This window comes from Phalacrocorax carbo, chromosome 14, assembly GCF_963921805.1.
Source record: "Phalacrocorax carbo chromosome 14, bPhaCar2.1, whole genome shotgun sequence".
In the NCBI taxonomy this organism is placed as follows: domain Eukaryota; kingdom Metazoa; phylum Chordata; class Aves; order Suliformes; family Phalacrocoracidae; genus Phalacrocorax; species Phalacrocorax carbo.
Window position 1 is genome coordinate 5462481 of NC_087526.1, and position 23107 is coordinate 5485587.

The 23107-nt window shown below is 40.3% G+C and overlaps 1 protein-coding gene across 1 annotated transcript in view; it reads left to right on the top strand.

The window, feature by feature from the left end:
* Positions 1–2969: 2969 nt before the first annotated feature.
* The window catches only part of CDH4 (cadherin 4), a 516102-nt gene continuing 495964 nt past the window's right edge, over positions 2970–23107 (top strand). The window contains exon 1 of the mRNA XM_064465346.1: positions 2970–3183. The gene's annotated coding sequence lies outside the window, so the exon portion shown is untranslated. The remainder of the gene's footprint in view (positions 3184–23107) is intronic.

Consider the following 23107-nt stretch of genomic DNA (forward strand, 5'->3'; position numbering starts at 1 on the left):
GCTTGCAACTTACTGTGATTTTACACAGGTCTGAGCAGAATAACTTGGGGTGATTTGTTTTTCCTCCTCTCTCCCCCAAATAATGCAATTTCACAGAGCCTGCAGGGACTTAGACACCCAGTTTTCCCTGAAACCTCCCCAAACCCTTCAGGGTCCTTTGAAAATCCCAGCCTAAATTTGAAGTTCTTTCCAGGTGGAATTCTCTGAACAAGTGAAGTCAATGCCAACACTTCTTACACTTACACACCTGCAGCTCATTTTCTCGTAGGAACTGCTCTCCACAAAGAGCACAAAGAATGTAATTACATGTAACTTTTTCTATTATTTTTCTATTAAGGGATTCCTTAATGCAAAAAAAATTCCCATTTTTTTAAATAACGAATGAACAGAGAGATGTCTAAGCATCAAGAGGGTTTTAATTAGAAATGCTACCTGTAAGTACATCTAAACAGTCGGTAGCAGCCATGGAACACTTCTAATTATAATCATCATTTTGTTTTTCTCTCAGGTAGCTTAGCTCATTAATTACTTTTAAAAAATCAAGTCTAGCATTGAATACTACTGTGCAATATAAAATTCAAATTAGACTGATATCGCTACCAAAATATTATGAGCTGATTTATATTAATGGTATTCCATACACACAAATATCAGTAAGTTATTGTCTATAAATAAATTGGATGTCATAGTCCAAACCTTTTGATTCCCAAAATTCACCTGTGCATATCAAATTTCTATTTGTCTTTTCCAGATACTTTTCTCAGTTACCCTGTTGGGATTTCCATATGCATCTATCAACTGTATGAAAAACCTTTTACTGCATGCACATGCCACTGTGAATATAGAGAGTTTGGGTAACCGCGCTTCTCACTGAGTGCGCAGCTGGGATTTTTGCATGCGCCAATCTGTCTGGTCCTGCCGATTTATAGATCCAAGGAGTGTAGGACTGTTGGCTGTTTCAGGATACATGAATAGAAAACAACTTCGACAGACATTTCGGCTGACAGAACGCCGTCTGGCCTTTGAGGGAGTGCATAGAACAAAATGGAGACTTCAAAGCGCTGAGAGTGAAAGTTCCTTTTCTGAAGATAGATGCTTTCTCTAATTTCCCCTAATGGTTTACAAGGCAAACCCCAGCTATCTATCACACATAGAAAAGCCGAAAGACCTGAGAAATATGGTTGTCTTAAATCATAGAATAATAGAATCATTAAGGTTGGCAAAGACCTCTAGGATCATCAAGCCAGCTAATCATCAGCTGGGACGCGGCCCTTGAGCAGGCAGGGGCTTGAGGTTGAAGGATCTCAAAATTTCCTTCTTGTTAATAGAGTCCATTGTAAATTAGGATTATTGTTTTCAGTGGGCAAGAGGAGAAACAGATTCTATAATCTTGGAATAGTCCCTGCGTTTTGCTATGTATCAGTATCTTGCCTTCTCTGCTGAAAAGGGAGCTCTGGTGTCTGACATGGCCATATTCCTTTCTCTAATGGCCGTGAGAAAGTCTCTGCTCTGATATAGCTGAGGTGATTGATTTAGTCAATGCAAATAGCTTGATGTTCATTTTTTCTGTATTTGATCTGCACAGAGCAAAATACCTTCATGTATGTGGGCTTTCAATGCCCCATTCATAAGAAATAGTGCACTAGGATATCATTGATGCTAAAGTGGCTGCTCATGGCAGGACGCACAGTACAGCAATACCAGCCTTTGCTTTTCAAAAATGTGATGGGATGTTTGTCAAAGTCAGTCAATAGTAGCAGAAGCTCCAGGAATAAGACTGGCACTGAATGTAATCCCATTTTAGTGGTATGGAGAGGATGAATGGCATGTTTTGCAATTGGCCCATGAAGCTTTAAGTATGCATATTTCTGCATTTTCACCTGTTTTATAATTAGTTCTGATTCCAGATGCAGTCTGGCAGGACACATTTTGTCAGTGCGGTAAGCTCAGGACATGACAAGCAGTACAGGATTCTTTTCCTTCCTTGAAATAATATCCTCACGTGGACAGTCTCTCATGGGGATGAACTTGAATTCCAAAACTGTGTTGGCTGAAGAAGGTCTGAGTTCAGCCTGCTAAGAATACAGCTCCGACATATTTGCTTTACTTTGCTCCTTTATGTCCCATTGACTTAAATGAGGTCGCAATAGAAAACTGCTTTGAATAAGACCCTGATAAAACCAGTGCTTTGAGAAAGACCCAAGCTGCTCACAAAGGTGTGAGGAAAAATGGGACTGCACAAAGCTTCCCACCCCTTTGCTCACTCTCATCTCTGCCTGAGTCAGCACGCTCATGGCGGAGCCTTACAATCCCTTTGCATCTGGTTGCTTTGGAGGGGTTTGATACCTGTTGGGGATGTGAGGTGAGGCTTTCCTTTCTTGGTGGTATCACAGAGAACCATTGTTGAGGATTTGATGTGAAGGAGTGCAGAGATGTTAAGGAGCCAAACCTTCCATCTAAGCGTAACTATGTGCTGTCTCTTCTTTTTGCTGTGCTATATTCAGTCCAGTCTTCATGTAAATGTGTTATCCGGATGTCTGTTCGATGAGCTCGTTATCTATACAGAAAGCATCTTTGCTTTCAAGTCAAATATTTTCAGAAAGCAGTGCTCCTTCTGGCGCTTTACTCAAGTTCACTTAGTTCCATGAAGAAAACTAATGAAAACCATAAAAAGTCACCCTACGTCAAGTGACTGCATCAGAATAATTTTGTGCTAGTTTTTCTTAAAGGAGAAAGGAATGCACCACCCTTGCCCCAGCTTTAGATATGCAGTCTTTTCTCCAGCTTTGTAAATGTTTACCTACTTGTTTGTTCAACACCGGCTTATTTTCACACTGTAAACAAAGACCTTGCATTTAACTGCATTAATTTGACAGTGTTCAGTGTTGGCAACATCCCGCCAATATGTGGTGGTACTTATTAAAAGGTGTATCGAGCAGCAAAGCTGTATTAAGCTTAATAAGAATGATGCAGCAATAACAACACCCATTGACTCACTGGGTGGATGCGGGTCAGAATCGCTTGACTCAGAGTCCTCTGACTCTGTTTGCAAACCTCAGTAAATCATATACAGGAGATGTGCTGAGTAGATCTGAGCACTGACGTGTCTAAAAGGAGCGCTTGGCTCTTTGGAATTTCTGTTCTGATTTATAAGCAACGGCACAACTGGAAAAATCTGTTTTCGTAAGTACAAAAATCAAAGTACCAATTTGGTTACGTTTACCTGAACAAATGCTTAAATAGAATGCTTCAGAGATGCCTGTATTTCGTACGTTTAGCTTATTGCTCTGCAATTTAAGTCTTAAAGTAAGTCACTGTGGTATCAGAAACCTCTCACTGAACCCACGGTTTACTTATTACTGTCAAATTCAGCTGGCATCTATGTTTCTTGGAAATCCAGAAGAATTTATGTGGGAGATGGGGTGCTTGTTCTTGAATACGCCAGGCTAAGGATTATGACTAAGGCTGAAATTTAAAGAGGAATGAGGGCTCAGGCTGGGAGCAAGAATGTTCTGAACTATGTTCTGTTTTCAAGGGCTTGAAATAAGTATCGTATTATAGAGGAAAAGTTATTATTGTAAACTTCTTCCAATCTGGTATATGTAATAGATATGTCATCAGGGAGATAAACTGTATTTAATTTTACTTTTTAGTTCTGGTTGTGTGTTGCTATCTTTGGGGAGGGGCAGAGGGTTGTTTCTCAGGCCCTTTAGTTGTTAAAAATGCCAGAATGTGTTAGAGTGCTGTGTAATATGTACAAATTTTTCTCTCTGTGAGCCAGGAATGATTGTGTTGTGAAACGCTGAAAGCTTAGGAGCTTCAGAATAGCTGCAAGTAGTTTAAGAAGCATGAAGAAGTATTGAACTGTGTTGTATCTTAGAGGATTTGGGATTGGATTTTATTTGCAATGAGGAAGTTGATAAAACCCGTCATTCATTTGCAAATTATATACCTAATAAGTAGCTGGATTGCACCCGAAGAAGTGAAACGTTGCTCATTTTCTCTTCTACTCAGGACCATGCATCACACAGTAGTAGTTTAAAAAGCAGCTGCTAAAGTTGGCATTTTATGCCAGCAAGAAGAAGCTTCTCCGCACTAGACTGTCTGGTGTGTTTGCACATCGCTGCCTTCTACTGGAAGGCCTCAGAGCAGCTGTCTCAGAACTGCAGCCAAAAGCTAAAGGGTCTTTTTCAAGTGTTTAGATGTCTGTGATTTAGTAATTAGAACAACAGGAATCTCTATCTGGTTTTGCTGCCAACACAAAGTTCAACAGTTCAAAGTTCATCAACAGATGAACTATCTTTTGATGTTTATAAGAGTTTTGTGATAAATGCTAGTGATTGAGGTTTTTACCTCAAAATGTCTGTATTGACAACTCAAAAGTCTGAAAGGCTATGGGGTTGTGTAATAAATATTAATTTGGTTATATGCTGGTGGGACTTAGCGCAGGCCCAGCATATGTCATTCCTTATGGGTTTTACGTTCAGCAAGAGTGTACGCTGTCAGAAGACATTTATGCAGCACATGCTGTGTCCTGGTAATGGCCAACTCACTTTAACTTTAATTGTATACGAGTTTTGCTTGACAAAAACCTCAGGATTGAATCAACTTTGAATTGTCATTTCCCCTGAATTGCTCAAACCTTCCCACACCCCCCCAAAATATATTTAAATGATGAAAATGACTGCCTAGACACAGCTGTTAATAATATGTTAATGGTATTGGATTTTAAAAGTTCCATTAGAGTTTAAACGTTAATATTACCCTATTGAAACTGTGGTACAAAGATGTGGATTCCAGGTGTCCTCCAGGGAGGGGCTGTGGTAGAGCTGAAACCTACACACTGGTGGGGACCAGCCTACAAAAGGATGTGTAAGATCTCTTAATGCTTATCCGTAGTTGGCCCTACACAGGTGCTTTCATGCTGGAAACGATTTATAGAAGGTAGAAAACCCAAACATTGTGGCTTATTCTGAAACAGAAAGTTGAATCATTGTATTAATGTGTTGATTATGTACGCTTTGTAACGCAAGCTTATCTAACAGAACAGTATCAAAGATATTTGGGACTTAGGCTGTGAATGAGAACAGAATTGGTAGCACTGCTCATGGTACACGCAATGTCTCCGCGGGCCTCCTGCCCCGTCATTTCTACCATTTGTTCTCTTCTCCTGCTGGACTGGTAACAGGGAAACTCGCATAAAGTCGTTTTCCCATTGCTATATTACATTTTCCCTTTTCTGGCTTTTCTGAGCCCAAACTGTGACTATAATTCTGGCCTGCCTGAAGAGAACATTGCTGCCTGTATTCACCTGTGGGCATCACTTGGCATTTCAGGCACACGGCGGTAGAATGGGAGGTGCCGGTGAACATACCCCCATGGGGCTGGGTGGGGTGGGCAGGTCACCCCCCTGCTGTCTCGTCCTGCAACGGTGCCTGTACGGTGGGGCTTGGGGGAGGAGAGGATTAGTCAGGATTTCCTCCTGGTGAGGCTCATTGCTTCTCCTTTCTCTCCAGGCAGGGGACACATGGGGAAAAAACTTCTGTGACATATTTATGAATTGCCTTACCTTTTGGATTTCTGTGGGATGGTCTTAGCACCCATAGAGACTGCTGTTACTGGATCACACTCTTCTGGAATTTGTGTCTTAACTCCTTAAAATGCACTAATCTCTCGCTGGAGTATCAGTTACTAACCTTCAGTCATTTATATGCCGGTGCCCTGTCCCCTTTTTGTGACTGCTTTTCCATACGGCACATATCCATTTCATTCAACCTGACTACCTAGGACAAGCAATGTGTCCACTTTATCATTTTTATTGCTCTCCTCAGTAGTGTCTCTAGTTTATCAATGTACCTTCTATAGAGCAGGGCCCTAAAATATATATCCTGCATCAACCTTGAGCTGAGTTTGTGTAACTGGGAATTAATCACCTCCATGGTCTAATCCACTCCCTTCAGGTGCCGAATACCTCCTGCTAGGTGCTAACGCTCCCGATTTCTACCTAATTTACTGTGAGTAAGAAGTTCCTAACTCACAAAATTGAGTCTCCTGTGTCTAGGATTAAAATAGCTTACAACTTTCTATGTGGAAGGATTGTGTTGCTCATTCATTTTCAGTTGTTCTGTTAGTGTCCTCCTAGCACCATACTTCCTTCTTATTTTCCCCTCTGATTGACAGTCTTAATCTTTCTGTTTGTAGAATTTTGTTTCCATTATTTTTTTTCCTGGAAAAAACTGCCTAAAATAGAAATTGCCCTTGATTTCTACCCATCATTTAAAATATATTTCCTGGAAGCTTACTATCTGTTCTTTGTTGTAAGTGTGGCAATTTCCAGAACCTATCCAATTATTCTCTGTAGATAAACCCTAATTCGACTGGGACAATAGCGAATAAGATACCACCCCATGAATATGCTTATAGCTTTCATCAGCTGTGTTATCTAACAAAGCAGACAGAAACATGCCAGATGACTGTATGTGCTAAGGACTCAGAAAGATAAGTAGAGCGTGATTCACCACCACCAGATGACAAAGGCTAGCCTAGCAAAAACCAGAAAGCCTTAACCACTTTGTGCCAGAGGTCAGCAAAAGAAATAGTCCTTTGCTGTGTGTGACCAGAGCAAGAGTTTGTGGGTTACTTACCTGCATTTTATGTTTTTATTGTTGTAATGTTTTTATGGGTGTTTTGCCGCTTCATGGGAGAGATGCCCTCTCTCTTCCAAACTTACAGCAGCACTTCAATATGGATCTTTTTTTTTTTTAAAGAAGAGGCTTAAAGTTCTGTCCCATAGATCCAGATAAAAAAACTGTATGTGCACATGCATAGTTCACAACATCCCATCATGTGAGATGTGCACTTACTAAGCAGAAGCACAGTGAGGCTGAACGCCTGAGTAGCTCTGGCTTTTGTGTTCAGAGAATATGTAACTGGAGAGCAAAATTCGGCACATACCATTTCCACAAGTTGCATCCCCCCCAAAAAAAATTAGCTGCTGTGACCCAGAAACCAGAGAGGAAGGAAAGGAGGCATTGCATACAGTAAACAAAAGAGCTTTTAAAAAAAAGCTTAGAGCTGTAGTACTTACGTTGCAACTTTGCATCAATACAAGAGTTTGTCTAACGTACAGTGGTATATAATATCACCAGAAGAGCATAGAGCGATGAGTCTGGTAATCTTGGCAACTGGCTTTGATCATCAAGCGACTGGCAGCCCAGCAGAGCTGGTGCTCACTGAATTGATTTATTTATTTCCAGAAAGGTTATGGCTTGATTTCTTTAATGCTTTCTAACTTCTAGTTGTTAGAGGAAATTATAGTTTATGTTCTAATCCAATCATGAGGATACTCCTTTTGGGTTGGACCCTTATCAGGCTATTCCACTTAATGTCACTAAATAGGATGACCAGGGAACAAAGTAGTACGCCACAAATTGTCTCTGGTTCTTTGACAATACATGTTGTATTTGTCTGTGCTTAAATGCAGTTCTGAACCATAATTTTAACGGGGAGACGTGGGAATATTATCAGGGAATGATTCATAGCATTAGATATTACCCTCCTCTTGCAAAGCATCTTCTCTGTTACACTCTTTAGTGGGTTTTTTTCATGTGTCGCATTAACATGAGTTGTGAGCAGAGTTCCAGAGGCAATGTATTGCATACAGGAGTTGTTATAGAACATTAAGTCCACCTCATAATTAAATGCTCTATATATTTTCTTGTAAACAATACGACCATAAAAGATGCAATAGGAAAAAATGATGTCCCGAGTGTAATGGTTTATACAAAATATGGCAAAAAGATCAGGGCATTACAGCATGCTGGAAGTGCCAAGTCCTTCGGCTTCGTCCTTAACCCAGCAGAGTAAAGTTAGTATCATCCATGGGCTTTTGAACACAACAGATCGTCTCTTCATGGGTTCTGAGCATTGCATGGCCAGGATTCCCCAGCTAATGAAGGAAAGAATGCATTTCTCCGGATACAAAAGTACTTTAAAAAGCAAGTTTTGTAATCAATTTAAAAGCTAGACCTGAATTAGTATTAGAATTTCCTTATGTTTAATTAAGTCTAATTAAACAATGCAGACATCTTCCTGTCACCTGTGGTGTGATTATGTTAAATATTTAATGCTTGTGAAGGATTAGACTGCACATCTAATCTATATCTAGCAATCTGTTCTCTCTCTGGAGTATTTTTTATTTAGTTCTGCTTTTGTATAATGAGTTGCATTTCAAAGGAAATTGTTAAATACTTTGGTGGGAAGGGGGACATGTCATGCTGTACTGTTTGGAGAGGAGAATATTGCTAACTAGGCATGCGACGTGTAGGCTGCAGTGCGCTGCCAAGATGGTGTAGCAGGGATAGTACCCTCTGCCTTTCTGCAAGGAGAAGGAAACGAAATCAAACCCTTTCTGCTTGTTTTAGGAGCTTCAGTATACACCTCTTCCACGGCAGAGCCAAATGATTAAGGGCTTTGAAAATCAGAACACAGGGTTCACATTGAAAATATCCCTTGCAGCATGCACACATTTCAAGGTTGCACATTTCTTAGACTTGTTTTCCCAAGGGGCTGTCAACTGTGTAATAGAAAAAAGTATTTGTACATCTCTCCCCTTTCTCCCCTTCCGAGCCCCCCTCCTCCTTCCTAATCTTTGCACTGCCTCTCAAACACAAGAATGCATTGTATATATCTGGTCAACGCTTTAAAGGAGAGGCCAAGGATTTGTTTCTGGGAGCAATTGCTTTAAAAGATGGGTGTTTGCATCTGGTCCTAATAATCATCTTCTATAACAAAACCAGTGAAAAAAATTATTCAGCTATTCATCAAAAATGCGTTAAAAATATTCTCATTCGTGCTATAAAAAGCACATAAAAATACTTCTCTGGCAGTTTATTTGCATTAGCCATTATTTGCATCTAAGGACAAAAGACAAATTCACATCATTATTTTTCAATTGGTTGGGTCTGTGTCTGTGTAATCATTTTTTCACAGTGTATGAAGCCCTTTCTCAATAGACCATAACAGTAATAGCTATTTCTTATTTACAACTCGAGGAGGAGATCCAGCAACCAGATTTTATTATGCAGAGTGAACTTTTCAAAATTAAATTAGCAGAGCTAACGTGGTGGCCCATAGTAAACTAATTAGTTGTTAGACTGTTGGCAGAGATAGTATCAACTATCTCAGAGTTCCTAACATCCTTAAAAATTACAAGCAAAGGTTGTCTACTGCGTTTTGGTTAAGCATGAAAATATGCATCCTCTTTAGTCGAAATGAGAAGATAATGTCATAAGAAGCATCTAAGGGGCAGGGAAAATAGCCCCCCAAAACATGCTGATGAAAAGCAAAGCCCAGTCAGATGGATAACAGGTTTTCATTACTGCAGTTTAAGTAGCTTGAACATTGGTAGCTTTATGATCTCTAGGTAAGCCCACACGCTTTGATCTACAAAACCAGTATATCCTTCAAGGGGGCTTTATGAAATGGAGCTCGCTCGGGTAACCCGAGTGGAACAATAATGCCCAGATGAACACACCCACTGATGTGGTGCTGAGGGGCGGGGGGCTATCACTCGAATAATGTCTTCCTGGCACCTGTTGGGACGCTAGATCATGTATATTCAACAGCCTAACTGGCTTTTCAGAAGTAACTTTGCACTTATGTGAAATTAATAGGGTATTCATTCTGAAATCCATGCAGCATCTTATTAAAAGTGCTCTGTCATTGAAAGTAGAAGGTGGAGGCTTTTTAAACTGGGGTTTTGTTGCCCTCTAGTGAATGAGGTCAGCATTATGCATGTGAAACTATTTTGATCACTGCATAATTAATGTGTTCTGAATTGGTACAAAAGTGCAGCCAAATTGCATCCTGTTCCCTCTTGAATTAGTTAACCTACGGATACTGTTTCTTTCAATGTGTTGCTTCCTTGCATGAGCTTTTTTTTTTTTTCCTTGCAATGAGAATGCATGATTGTGTGGGTATCATGATACGGCAAGGTAGCCAGAGACAAGGAATAAATCAACTAAATGGATCTGCAGCACAATAGCTTTAATACATTGGTATATACTTAATATGTCTCCTGAAAAGAATGTCTAATTATACTGTCATGGCACAAAATGCATTTTCAATAGTGATAAATTATGCCACCATTTACTTTCTGAGAACATGCTGAGATTTAGGAAAGATTACTGCAAAATTATCATGCCAGGATAAAAAAAGCCAAATGCCGTTATCACTGGCATGAGGAAAGAAAGAAAGGGGAAAAAAAAATTTTTGATAGTGGAAAGGCTAGTAGAATTGATAAAATGTTATACAGTATGAAAATATGCTACTATGGAATGAAATTCAGCTTTACATTGTAGTCTTCTTCTGGCTTGGTTACCTGCTAGAGTGTATTTTTTGGCCTCAGCTGAGGAGGTTGTCCCAGTCCTGTCTATAGCTGGAAGCCACAGGGCCTAATTCTTCAGTGACTAGAACTTGACATTTTTGTTTATCTGGTATAAAACCAGTGTGAAGTGGTATCAAGCCCCAAACAGCACATTAGAAAATACGAACATATTCTTAGTGGCTTTTACTCAAAACAGCTGCCAACTCAACATGAACTGACACAGAGTGCACATGTAGAGGCTGCTCTTACTGAACATACATTTCTTACATGTGACTTGAAATCCCCATTCTAAAAGTTTCCCAGGATTTTCCTCTTTATTCCTCACCTACGTTTAAAGACATTGACAGAATTGACGTCATTTTGTGCAACCTGTGCTGCCGTCGCCACAGCCCGCATTACGCGTTCCAAGGGGTGTACGCAGTCGCCCCCACCCGCAGCTCAGTAGTGGGTCATCGTGAACCTCACCTACTCCAGAGGCTCCTTCACTTTCGGAAAGAGGAGCAACGCTTCCATGCACCGCGTGGTCCCTTGTGCTTTTTTCTGCATCACACACAATCCAAAAATAAGGAAATTCTTTTCTTCCCTCCACACGTCCTCCTACCGATCCCTTTTTGAGCTGATGCTTCCCTCACTCGAAGGTAGCTATTACGGACTTGATGCAGACCCTTTTTTTAAAAAAAAAAAAATAGGATTTTTCTTCTGTTTATTCTAATGGGATTGGGAACAAGATTTATATTTCCCTGGTAAAGACACCGCAGTCCCGTATATGATTAGAGAATATAGAGTTGAAACAACGGCTGTTAAGGGTGACAGTAGCCCACAATGGTGTGGGACTGGGTAACCCGGTGAGGTCAATTAGGGGTTCAGACAAGGTTCAGAGAATGACAACCAAGCCCTTTATTGACCACTCTGGGAGACAAACGCAACTTAGAAGCAAGGACATAAATAAAATGTTATGGTGTTTGCTGTACTCCATGAAAAACAGAGAGCGGGTAAAGATCAATATTCTCCAACTAGAAAGGACAAAGTTAAGGGGAAAAGTATTGCTTTCCAAGGCACTGAGGTGTATACAAAACAGGGGCACAAATTCTGGATATTCCACACAGACCAAGCTTCGCTGTCAGCCTGGTGAAAGCGGTGTGGACTCCCCAGGTTACTCCCAGTTTCCTGTGTGAAACAATGGTGATCTGACCTGTTAACTTCTATGAGAATTTTACTTGAACGCATAATTCAGGGTTCTGCCGACACATCTACAAAAAAGTCCAATCTGGTTTTTTTTTGAGAGTGCACAAAGAGTTCCTAGTTTTGACGTAGGTTGTTTTGGTTTTTTTAATTACTGGGTGCTTCGACTACTCCTCGCAGACTGGATGGGGTAGTTGGGAGAAATGGGACATTTGATCAAAATTCTTATTCAAAATAAGACAAATATACTTAGTGGCACGCAGCGCTGTCCAAGCAGTCTCACTGAATTAAAAAGGCCTTCCCAGTAAAACAAGACATCACTGAGTATAACGATAATTGCTGGCGTAAGTAAACCATTTACCAAAAAAAAAAAAAGACTTTTCTTAAACAAATAAAATACAAATACAACTCCTAAGTGTATGAGATGCTTGCTAAATGTCCCAAAGCTACCGCAAACAGCAAGGCAACCTGTCTTTCAATAAAGAGTTGCCTTCATTGTCTGCTGCTGTATGAGTGGTTTCCAGCAAATCCTCTGTGGTCCCATTCTGATTTTCCACCTATTGGCTGTTTTTATTTGCTCAGCTATTCTGTAACAGCGTTTTCAGTACTGTCACATGATAATAGCAGTTACAGTAATAGATGGTATACAGTTCATAGCCAATAATGTCACTACCTCTCTTTGTTCTGCAGCATATGTGATCTAAAACCAGAAATGTGAAATAAAAATGTATATATTATTGACTGAGATGTTAGAACATGAGAACAGATTCTGATCTTCACTGTGCTAATGTGGGTGTGAGGTGACAGTATTGACTTCGGTGCAATTCGATGACATTTTGTTAAGCATAACTGAGTTTAGTTCAGGCACATTTTATCAGCTTTGCTTGATGTACGCAGCATATTCTCATAACCTGTAGCACCTAGCACTGAATTGCCTTTCAACATTTTAGCTCTATTTTAGCTGCTCCATGTTCTTATTAACAAACATGATTGGCAGTTGTTTTCATTAGACCCAGTTAGCAAACAGAAATCGATCTCTTGTTCCGAGCAAACTCTTAATTTTTTAGAAAGTTTTTCCCTCTAGTCATTAGCAAGTACTCTTTGCCATAATAAAATTAACAGCTTTGGTATATTTTATAAGGACATTTACATTCCTCTTCTTCATGCTTTACACTTGTTCCCTAACATTTTTTTCTCACATGGTGAAATTTTTGTAAATATTGCTGGCTTCCTGTCTGAGTCTACACACTCTCTGGAAAATGCTATAAATAGTGAGGATGCCATTGGAAAGTACTATTTGCTGTTTGTGAAATTCAACATTATGATTATGCTTAAATTAAAAAATATTATTGCAAATATTACAGCAAAGGTTGAAAGCGTTTCCTAAATGCGTGGCAACTACTTCAGGGGACTGTTGTTGTTAATGAAATGGCAGGAAGAACAGATCCACGGTTATTTTTTTGCTTTCCTTTCTCTGTTTATTAAATATGGAGGTGATAATTGCTTTGTTTTGTTCACAGCTGGCACTAGATGATAAGTTTCCTTTTCATTAGACATGTAGACCGCTGACATACTTGCTCAGCTTCTCCAGTTTCATCAGATACAGTCTCAGCTGATTTTTGTATCTCTAAAATGAAGGGTATGTTTGGTCCCAATAAGCATATTAAGTATTTTGTAATTGAAACCCATTAATAAAATTTTCTTTTGATGGAAAGAGGTATTTTAAGACTTGGGTATTCTCCCCCTCTATTCATTAATGAAAGCACAAGTGGACCAAATTTCAGAGTCCAAATCCATGGGGGCAGAAGTATCTGATCCACCAGTCACTGAAGCTCTCCACTGCAGGAGCCTGTGTGTCATGGGGTGAGAGCACATCTGTGACTATAAATTAGGTGAGATCTTTACACTATGGGTTTTTTTTAATATTTCTGGACAATACTAGCTTTAAAAGATAAGGCAATCCCGAATGCTTCCACACTCACTAATCCTCACTTTCAGTTTATTTAAAAATGACTTTTCATTTTCTTTATATTTATTGAATCATATTTATTAAATTGAATACAATTTATGCGGAACAAATATTAGCTGTAGCTCAAAATGACCTACTGAGCTCACAGTGTGCAAGAGAAAGAGGAAAAGAGTAGTGCTAATAAGATCTGGCTTTACTTACAACACATCTGCAACATGAATCACTAGAAAAACTGCTTGTTTCTGTTACTGAATGGACCTAAAACAGGGCATTACTAACCAAGGAGAGATAATTTATGCATGTGCATTTGTTCACAAATGGCTTTCAATACAATGAGTAATTAAGGAAGTCATATCTCACCGTGTTGATTCCAACACCCACATAGCACTTATTTTCAACCCTAGCTCAAAAATATAATCTCATCATTAGCGAAATTTTGCATCCTGATTTCTGTAGAGCTTCCATAATTTGCTGCATGAAGTCTGAATGACCTGAAAATTATTCTTCATCTTTGGCTGGTGGAAATAATGGAGAAAGGACTTGGAGTTGCTTAATCCATTCAGATTTTATCATAGAATCACAGAACGGTTTGGACCTTAAAGATCATCTAGTCATACCCCCTGCCATGGGCAGGGACACCTTCCACTAGCCCAGGTTGCTCAAAGCCCCATCCTACCTGGCCTTGAACACTCTTGGGGATGGGACATCCACAACTTCGCTGGGCAACCTGTTCCAGCGCCTCATCACCCTCACAGTGAAGAATTTCTTCCTTATATCTAACCTAAAATTACCCTCTTTCAGTGTAAAGCCGTTACCCCTTGCCCTGTCACTACATGCCCTTGTAAAAAGTCCCTCTCCTGCTTTCTTGTAGGCTCCCTTCAGGTACTGGAAGGCTGCTAAGAGGGAGCCTTCTCTTCTCGAGGCTGAACAACCCCAAGCCTCTCAGCCTGTCTTTATAGGAGAGGTGCTCCAGCCCTCGGATCATCTTCATGGCCCTCTTCTGGACCCCCTTCAACAGGTCCACATCCTTCTTTTGTTGGGCGTCCCAGAGCTGGACGCAGCCCTCCAGGTGGGGTCTCATGAGAGTGGACTAGAGGAGGAGAATCACCTCCCTCGACCTGCTGGTCACGCTTCTTTTGATGCAGCCCCGCATACGGTTGGCTTCTGGGCTGCGAGCGCACATTGCTGGGTCACGTTGAGCTTCTCATCAACCAACACCCCCAAGTCCTTCTCCTCGGGGCTGCTCTCAATCCACTCTCCGCCCAGCCTGTATGTGTGCTTGGGATTGCCCCGACCCAGGTGCAAGGCCTTGCCGTTGGCCTTGTTGAACTTCATGAGGTTTGCACGGGCCCACCTCTCAAGCCTGTCAAGGTCCCTCTGGATGGCATCCCTGCTCTCCTGTGTGTTGACCGCACCACCCAGCTTGGTGTTGTTGGCAAACTTGCTGCAGGTGCACTCAATCCCACTGTCCATGTCGCTGACAAAGATGTTAAACAGGATTACATTATAGTCCTGATTAACGTTGTGTATTCTGATCATGCATCTACATAGCCTGTTGAAGATTTGTCATTGTAAAACTGGAGTAAGCAGGTCTAATCTAATGCTTCGGAGTAAAATTCATTTTTGAATTGTTGCTTAGAAAGCTGCAGAAATTGTACAAGTTGATGTGAAATGGTTTTAAGCAGATGGAGATTCAAGATTAACTACACAGAGTTGAAAAGTGAAGCACAGCATTTGATTTCAACTATAGTTATGGATTTGAGAGGGTGAACAGATTTTGTGCTTTCCTAGGTTAGTGAGGTTGCTCTGATTTCAGCCAGTGCACTTGGAAGCAAAATTTTGCCTAAATATGAATTATTTTAACTAAAAATAGACAATATTTGGATTTTCACGCACACCCTGCCCTGAGAACACTTCCTCTGGGAACCTATGGGAAAATTGTCATTGATAAAAAAGAATAATATTCAAGGACTTCATTTTTTTAAGAATACCTGCAAATTTGAGGCGAAAAAATATTTACTGTTCCTGCTGTAATGTTCACGCATCTTCTCAGTCAAGAAGGCCCTGATCTCCAGTTAGATTCTTTAGAAACTGTAGTAGTACAAGTAAAGAAAACGGATGTTTGCTGTCATCTTTTAAAATCTCCAATGTTTGCTTCATTAAACTCCATGAAAATCTCAAATGTTGGTTCATGTATAGATCCTTTCCTTGCTGTGATATTTTTCAGTCCTCTTTTCTATTTGTTCTTCCTTCTTATTAGCGATTCTGAGGATATTTTGTACCTTGTGCACATTTTTTCTTATTAAAAATATAGAGGTAAATATTGCTTTTAGCTGTTTTGGAGTAAATCCAAAATTAACTTAATGCTGTCACGGAGCTTCCTTCATTTTTGTAGTGCCATATATCAGTACTCTGAGCCAGAGTCCCTGCAAAACTTAAAATTTAAGTTCAAGACAATAAAAATATTTCAGTGGAATGTTTTTTCCGTTTTTCCTCATTAATCAAAATAACACATTTCACAGAAACACAAGCTCTGATCATTCTCATTCTTTCTGTGAAAAACTGAAAATGGATTATCTTGTTATAAAATGTAAATCTCGGAACCTGAATGACACATTTCAACTACCCACAAATCAGATTCTCTTTCCCAATAAACTTCTTTTCTGGTTTTGTTTTGTTTCATTATGAAAACCTAAAGCCTGTCAAAACCTCAGAATGACACATACAACAGAAAATCAGATTGCTGCCCACCTCTATTAGTTTCTATAATAGTCTTCAACTACAAGGAGGAAAAATGAAGCATTAGGAACAAAACTGTTTCAATGACAAGATGCATCTGAACTTCTTATTTTCTGACAAATAAGAAGAATATCTTTGCTTTTCCCTTTGCTGCTTTCCAGTATTCTGACAGTTATTTCTCTGCCTTCTCCAGCACCAACAGAAATGAAAATATAAACTGTGATTTAAAAACTGCAAATACGTCTCTGTGGCTACGTGATTGTGCACACACATGCTGGGCACATTTTTTTTTCTATGGTGCCAATTAAAAACATGGATGTATCAAGGCTTATGTGCTTACCTGACCGCGCCTTGATATATATTTATAATAAGAAGGTGTGCATTTTTCGGGACCATTTTTTCCGCCCTCAGAGAAGGACTAGGTTGGTGTGTGTCTTACTTGACAGATAAGGGTGGCATTCACTCGAATAGGATCATCAAAACCAACATACTTTGACAGAACAGACTTCATAAATAATGTGCATCAGTTTTTACTCTGTCAGTGTAAATGCATATCCTCCAGTACTGGTTTCCACTTGTTTCATCCGGAATGTCTAAGAATAATGAATAAATCATAGTCCTGTATACATGTATGTATGCATATGTATGTGTGTATATTTATACATAATTCATGCCATAAATATCTATTTTGGTCTGGCACAGAGCTCATATATAAAAGTGGAGGTGTGCTATACAGACACTGGTCTCTGCTTGACCTACACAATTAATTGAGATTCAGATGCTGCAGATTATTTCATTTAACTAGAAAAATAGATAAATGCAGATTATGTTGATGCAGTCCTTTATTTTCTTTCCCCCCCACAAAGAACATGCACTGTCCGTGATCACAACTGGAAAGTTCTTTTGCTTATCACTCCTAGCTGTTTCCAGTCATTAATTGGCCCCAAATTGCTCATGAAGTTTTTCTTAGTCTGCCAGTTCTTCTAAGCTGTATGTGGTGCTTTCTTCTGCCTTCTCTGTCTGGTTCTCCTGTCACATAAATCTTCATAAACAAGAGCCATTGCCTTTCCTTCCGTGTGTGTGTTTTAAAGAGTGGCACCTGCCAGGGTCTTGATTTTGTTTCTTTTCTAGCTCCATACAGGGCCATAAGTTGTTGACATATTCCCTTTTACTTATCAAACACATTTGAAGAGCTTGAACAAAGCAAGAGACACAGTTTCCTTGGAGCTCCATTTATTGGGCAGATTTTTCACCACCTTACTCCAGTGATATTTAACCTGCTTGTGATTTAGTACATAAAACTGATAACTCCGGCATATGATTTAGTCTCTCTAGTTACCACATCCTCATACGGCCTTCAGCCTTCCCTCTCTGTTGTGTCTTTCTTCTCTCCACAGGATAAGAGACAGTCTTTGTTTTATAAATCACTGTGCAAATCCCTGTTGTTAATTTGCAAACTGTAATTTACAGAGTGTTGCAACACTTCAGTACTGAAGCACCTGAAAAAAAAGCTGCAGAGAGAATGTGCAATATTGTCTGGAAATCAGCCCACAGGATTGTGGGGTGCAGAGTCCATTTTTCTGTGTCATTTACAGGAAAAGAAGATAATTTAGACCTCATTGATGTATAATTAGTACCCAAGAAGTAATATCTTCATCAGACAAGAAGAAAGGAATGGGAAAGGGTCCTCAAGAGAAAGGTCTCTGACTAGAGCTGTCGCATCAGCTCTAGATGCTATTGGATTTCAGCAGATATGATACACTAATAGAGGCACTTGTCCCACAGTACAGTAAACGCCTGCGTGCTGGGGCTCCCAATACACTAATTACTCTGTTTAACCCAAAGACATTTGTGAAATAGTATTTGGAAAGAAAAGCTGAGCTGTGTCATCTATATGCTGTGGGATTCCTACTAATGCTGAGTCCCGGACCAAATGCCCTCCACATGAGAATAAACGACAAATGACTTTTCTACTTTCTTCTTTCTTCATTATATTTGAAATGCAGGATGTGATCTGTTGAACATTTTCAGTCTACCTTGTTCTCCCCAAAATAAGGGCCAGTTCAGGACACTCAGAAAGTGCCGAGTCCATCATGACTTTAGTGTATTCTAGAACGTTTTTGCCTTTCAGATTAAACGTGATTATTTCCAAGTATTGTACACTCCTGATGACTAAGCGCTAGTACGGGAGATTTTTTGTTTAAATGCACCAAGCACATTGTAAAGGGAGATGGAGGAAATGCATTTATCAAAGATGGCTTTTACATTTCTGCTCAGGCACCAAAGAAGGGCTTGAATCTTCAGGAGGGTTGAATAGCTGCTAAGTTTTTGGCAACTAGGCCGTATCTGGGTGAGCGGGTCTTTACACATACGTGGTCCTTCTGCAGGTGTCTGACTGGAAGCTGATTCTTTCAAAAAAAAAAGACAAAAATAGTCAGTCATGGTTGCTATGAGTTTTGCCTGAACCCTGGAAATTCAAGGTATTTCTCTGCCCGTGCCTGCAGAGGGGCAGTGGATCACCGTAGGGTCTGCGTACCCTGCAGCTGCAGCACATACACTTGCTACCTGGCAGGTCCACCTGCACTGAGTTACCTGCCGCCGCCTCTGAGCTGCCTCAGATCCCTAGGTTAGCAAGACTATATACCTTTATATCAGTCTGCAGTTGCATACATCTGGCTTAAGTTTAGGCTGGCCAGCTGACTGTGGTTTGCAAAAGAATGCACGGAAAGTTGTGCAGATAGAAATAAGACAAACCTCCTTCAAATTACTCCTAACCTCACCTTTTTCCTAAAGAGAGTTTGTGGTGTTATTAACCGACTGCTAAGGTCACTGTCTGGCCGCCTTTAATGATATTTGCCATTAGTCAGGGCTGTTAAGCCCAGCTATGTGTTTGTATCTTTGTTGGCTCTGGCTGGCTACAAATATCGGCGGTGCACATTGCCATTGAAAGCTGGGTAAGTCATTCTAGGGGTCAGGCAGTTGTGCGAGCTGTTTGCTCCGAAATCCAGCGCTCAGTGTGGCTATCAAAGGGCACGTGCAAGTTAAAGCGGGGTAAACAGAAAAAATACGCACCAAGAATAGCAGTGAGTTTCAACGGTGTGCTGCTCTGTGGAGTAAAGGATCTGCTGCTGGATCCAGGGTTCAGTACGGTCAGTTGGTGTTTTCCTATATAACTGTGACCTTCAGATCACGTTCCTAGAGGTATTTCTCCTTCAAGCAATTGCCATATTCTCTCTCAGACACGGGGCTGAGGAAGCCATGCTCAAATTCACCGTCAGTCCAAACTGATTTCACTACCAGCACATCTAGCCTCTCATGCGAGTCAGGAATATGATTAATTCAAATTACGTAACTGATGAGCAAGTTGTATGTTTAAATTAAAAATATTAGAGTGAAAATATGAAAGGGACTTCATTTGTGATTTGAACATCCGAGAGTGAAGCAGCTCAGCAGGAAGGATGTTCCACCTAGTGTGGGCTGCTGGAGGTTGGTGAAGACTGGAGCAGTCACTGCAGAACAGAGCAGTGGCTTGTTCGCTGGTCGGACTGGTGATAGAGGCACTTACAGGTTTTGAAGGAACATTTGCATTTCCCAGTCAGCTCTGGGCAAAGAGTGGCCTGGTCAGGAAAAGGCCAAACTCATTTCTAATTGAATGTTGCAGTAGAGGGGGAAAAAACAAGCGGAAGAGATCAATACTTATGTAACACTAATTCCTCCCTCTGCTTTCTTTTGCACAAACCACCCTTGTTTCAAGTATCAGAGTGTGAATGTAGTGCAAGCTGTTTTACGCTGGCTCTGTGCCTGCTGTGCAGTGTGAGAAACTCCACTTTCAGCCTGTGTCCAAGAACGTCCAAATGGAGAGCTGGTGGGGAGCGCTGAGCGTGCGGCGAATTCATCCCAGACCATGCGTGCTTAGATAAACTGCAGTTAACTCAGACAAGCTGCCCAGAATTCGCTGGTAGCATTTCAGAGATGGGACTGGGCTTGGGCTTACTTTTTTCTGTTTCCTTGCTTTTTGTTTTTGAGGGAGGAAAAGTAGGTTTAAGTTATAGTCAGAAACTTGGCAAGTTTAGAATTGTTTGACAAATCCAATATATTGCTTGCAAAGTTTGTGAAACATCAAACTGCAAGAGGTTAGAACACCTACAGTAACAAGTAAGAAGCAAATCATGACAGACTGAGTGACTAGGGTGTTAAATAAAGTCACAACAAAACCTGTCACAGGTTTTCTGATAAGCTTTGGAAGAACACCTGACAAGTCACATTAATAGCAGCGGTTATTGTTTGATTACATTAGTGCTTTGAACTAGGAGCTATTATTTTCCCTTGCTGTCTTCGTAAGAAAGAGTGTTTTGGTCACCATATCATAGTTTGTGAAAGCTGCTGAGCGATAGTAGTTTTGTATTAATTTACGATGTCCTTTTTTCTATGGGGAGATGATTTTACTTTGACAAAGTGCAGTAACACTCAGGAACTCCCAATATTTAATGTATAGGGAAGGTCTTGAATTCATATCCAAGCTGGGGCAAATACTACAGTACATGTGCCAGAGCTGGACGGCACTTGTGTTATGCTACACTGCCAAGGAAGGCAGTAAATCATAAGATGTTACTTCTCACCTTGCTGAAGTTGTAAAATGGATATAACATTTCTTCATATTGAAAGATCCAATTAGGGATGGGGAAGGTCAGGTCATACAGAGCTGGGCTTCCCAAAAGCTACAATTACCGCTCCAGGGTAACGGAGACACCTTTTGGGACATGGAGAACAAAGTTTTTGCAGTGAAAATCAATAAATACCTGGCTATCTACCGCTGTCTCTTTGCATTCCCATAATGAAGTTTCCTCTTGGCATCTGACTAAAAAAAAATGGGATTGCATTGCCACTTCTGTTCACACAGGGCTTTGTACTGCTCTTGCTGTGTCAGGCCCACAGTGCAGAGCTGGTTAGGCAGCCCAAGGGAAATCCCAGTACGTTACGCTTGGGGAACACCCCAGGGTTTGGGGGATACATGGGTTTTTTTCCTTTCCTGTGCTCCTTTCCGTTACTTCATCTTGCTGGAAGATTTGATAGGCTACTTTTAAGGAGGCTGCCCGGCGCATTTTAGTCAGTATGAAGGGGAATATTCGAGCATGGTGTGGCTTGGCCTCTTCACCTCCCAGCCTAGGAAAGAGCAGTCTTTGCTGTCAGTTGCTTCTAAATGAAACTACTTTGCTCCCAGGGAACTCAGCACTCCCTGAAGTCCTGAGAACTGGTAAATAGCAAAGCTATATTTATTATATTTGGCAAAACTGGAGCGGGCTTAAGTGTAAAGGCCAATTAAGTGTACAGAGGAGAGAGGAACAAAATGTTAGGGACAAACAAGCTTGTGGTACCTGGAGAAAGTGTCACACTTGAAAAGGAAGTGATGGACAGGTTTTTATTAGAGGCGGGTTGCTGGGCAGGGTTGGCTATCTCTGCAGCCAAAGTCTTTAATTTTTACTTTTGTTGCTTAATTTGTGTTCGACCAATAAACAGATCAGATGGTAATCTTAAACCGTTTTTTAAAGAGACAATAATTTCATATCCTTCCTTCTTTTATTGTTGACTCCTTCCTTCATTTGGGGTTCTTTCTGTCTTTGACATCTCCTCCTCTCTTCCCCATCTGTCTACTCTTTCTCCCCATATCTTCTGGATATTTAATATTAGAAAAGACGGTTTAGGAGACTTGGTCCTACTAGGTTGCCTTTCCTATGGATACTGATATCAGAATGATCGTGCTCTGCACCTTCTTTTCACTACCTGTAAAAGAGGATACAGGTATTTGACCCACAATTATAAAACATGTTAAACGTGTTTTGCCGGGAAAAGTGTTGCTGTTTTTACTTCATTGACCATTCACTTGATCAATCTGCCCTAATGTTGAAGAGAGTTAAGGAGGCAGTTTAGCATTACTAGTTTTTGTGGGATATCAGACATTTAACATTAGCTTAAGATAGTTACGTAGCTTTGCTAAGAATATTCCAGCTTAGTCAAATCAACTTTGCATACGTGGACTAGCTAGTGGTTAGCACACATCCATGTTACCAACACTTCGGTTAAGTGGGGGAAAAACTCCTGAAGCTTGTTCTAGGTAGCTGATACGGCATTACTTTCTTTTGATTTACTTCATAAATGTGGGCTTTTTGCTTCTTTTTTGGTTTAGTTTGCAGGGTGTTCACCTTGTGCTTAAAATTTGCAGAATTGAATAATCCCCCTCACACCTTTTGCAATAATCCGCCTTTTACAACACTCAAAATACTGTAGTGACCTAAACATAAAATGACTTACAAAAGCTTGGAGAGCACAGATTCAAGCTCTGATTTTTATATTACCATCTTTATTTGCTGAAACAAATGGGAACTAAAGGAAGCTGCTGCCACAGGCAATCTGCGTCACCACTTGCAATGTACATCTTCACGGATAGTTATAAGCAAAATCTTCAGAACTGTTTCTATACAGTTTGAGGGGGTTTATCCTGCATTTGGATCCACACTTGATAATATATGTAGAAAATAACAGACTCCCTGATAATATAATATATATATATATATCTTTAGCAAATGATTTAAATTCATTTAGTTGTGGGCATAGAATAACAGAGAGATGCAAAGAATACTAACCAGCGGGAAGAAGGATTGGTCTCTGGGAAAGAGTCAGGGTTCGCCTTTTAAGTTTGATGCAAGTATATGTCACTCAGCAGCGAAATGTGTAGTAGTTACAACATTAGTTGATTGGACGGTTAATAACTTTGACGCAGAGAAATTAACAAAAGAAAATAGATGGCATTTCTAATAGCAGTTTAGGGGAAT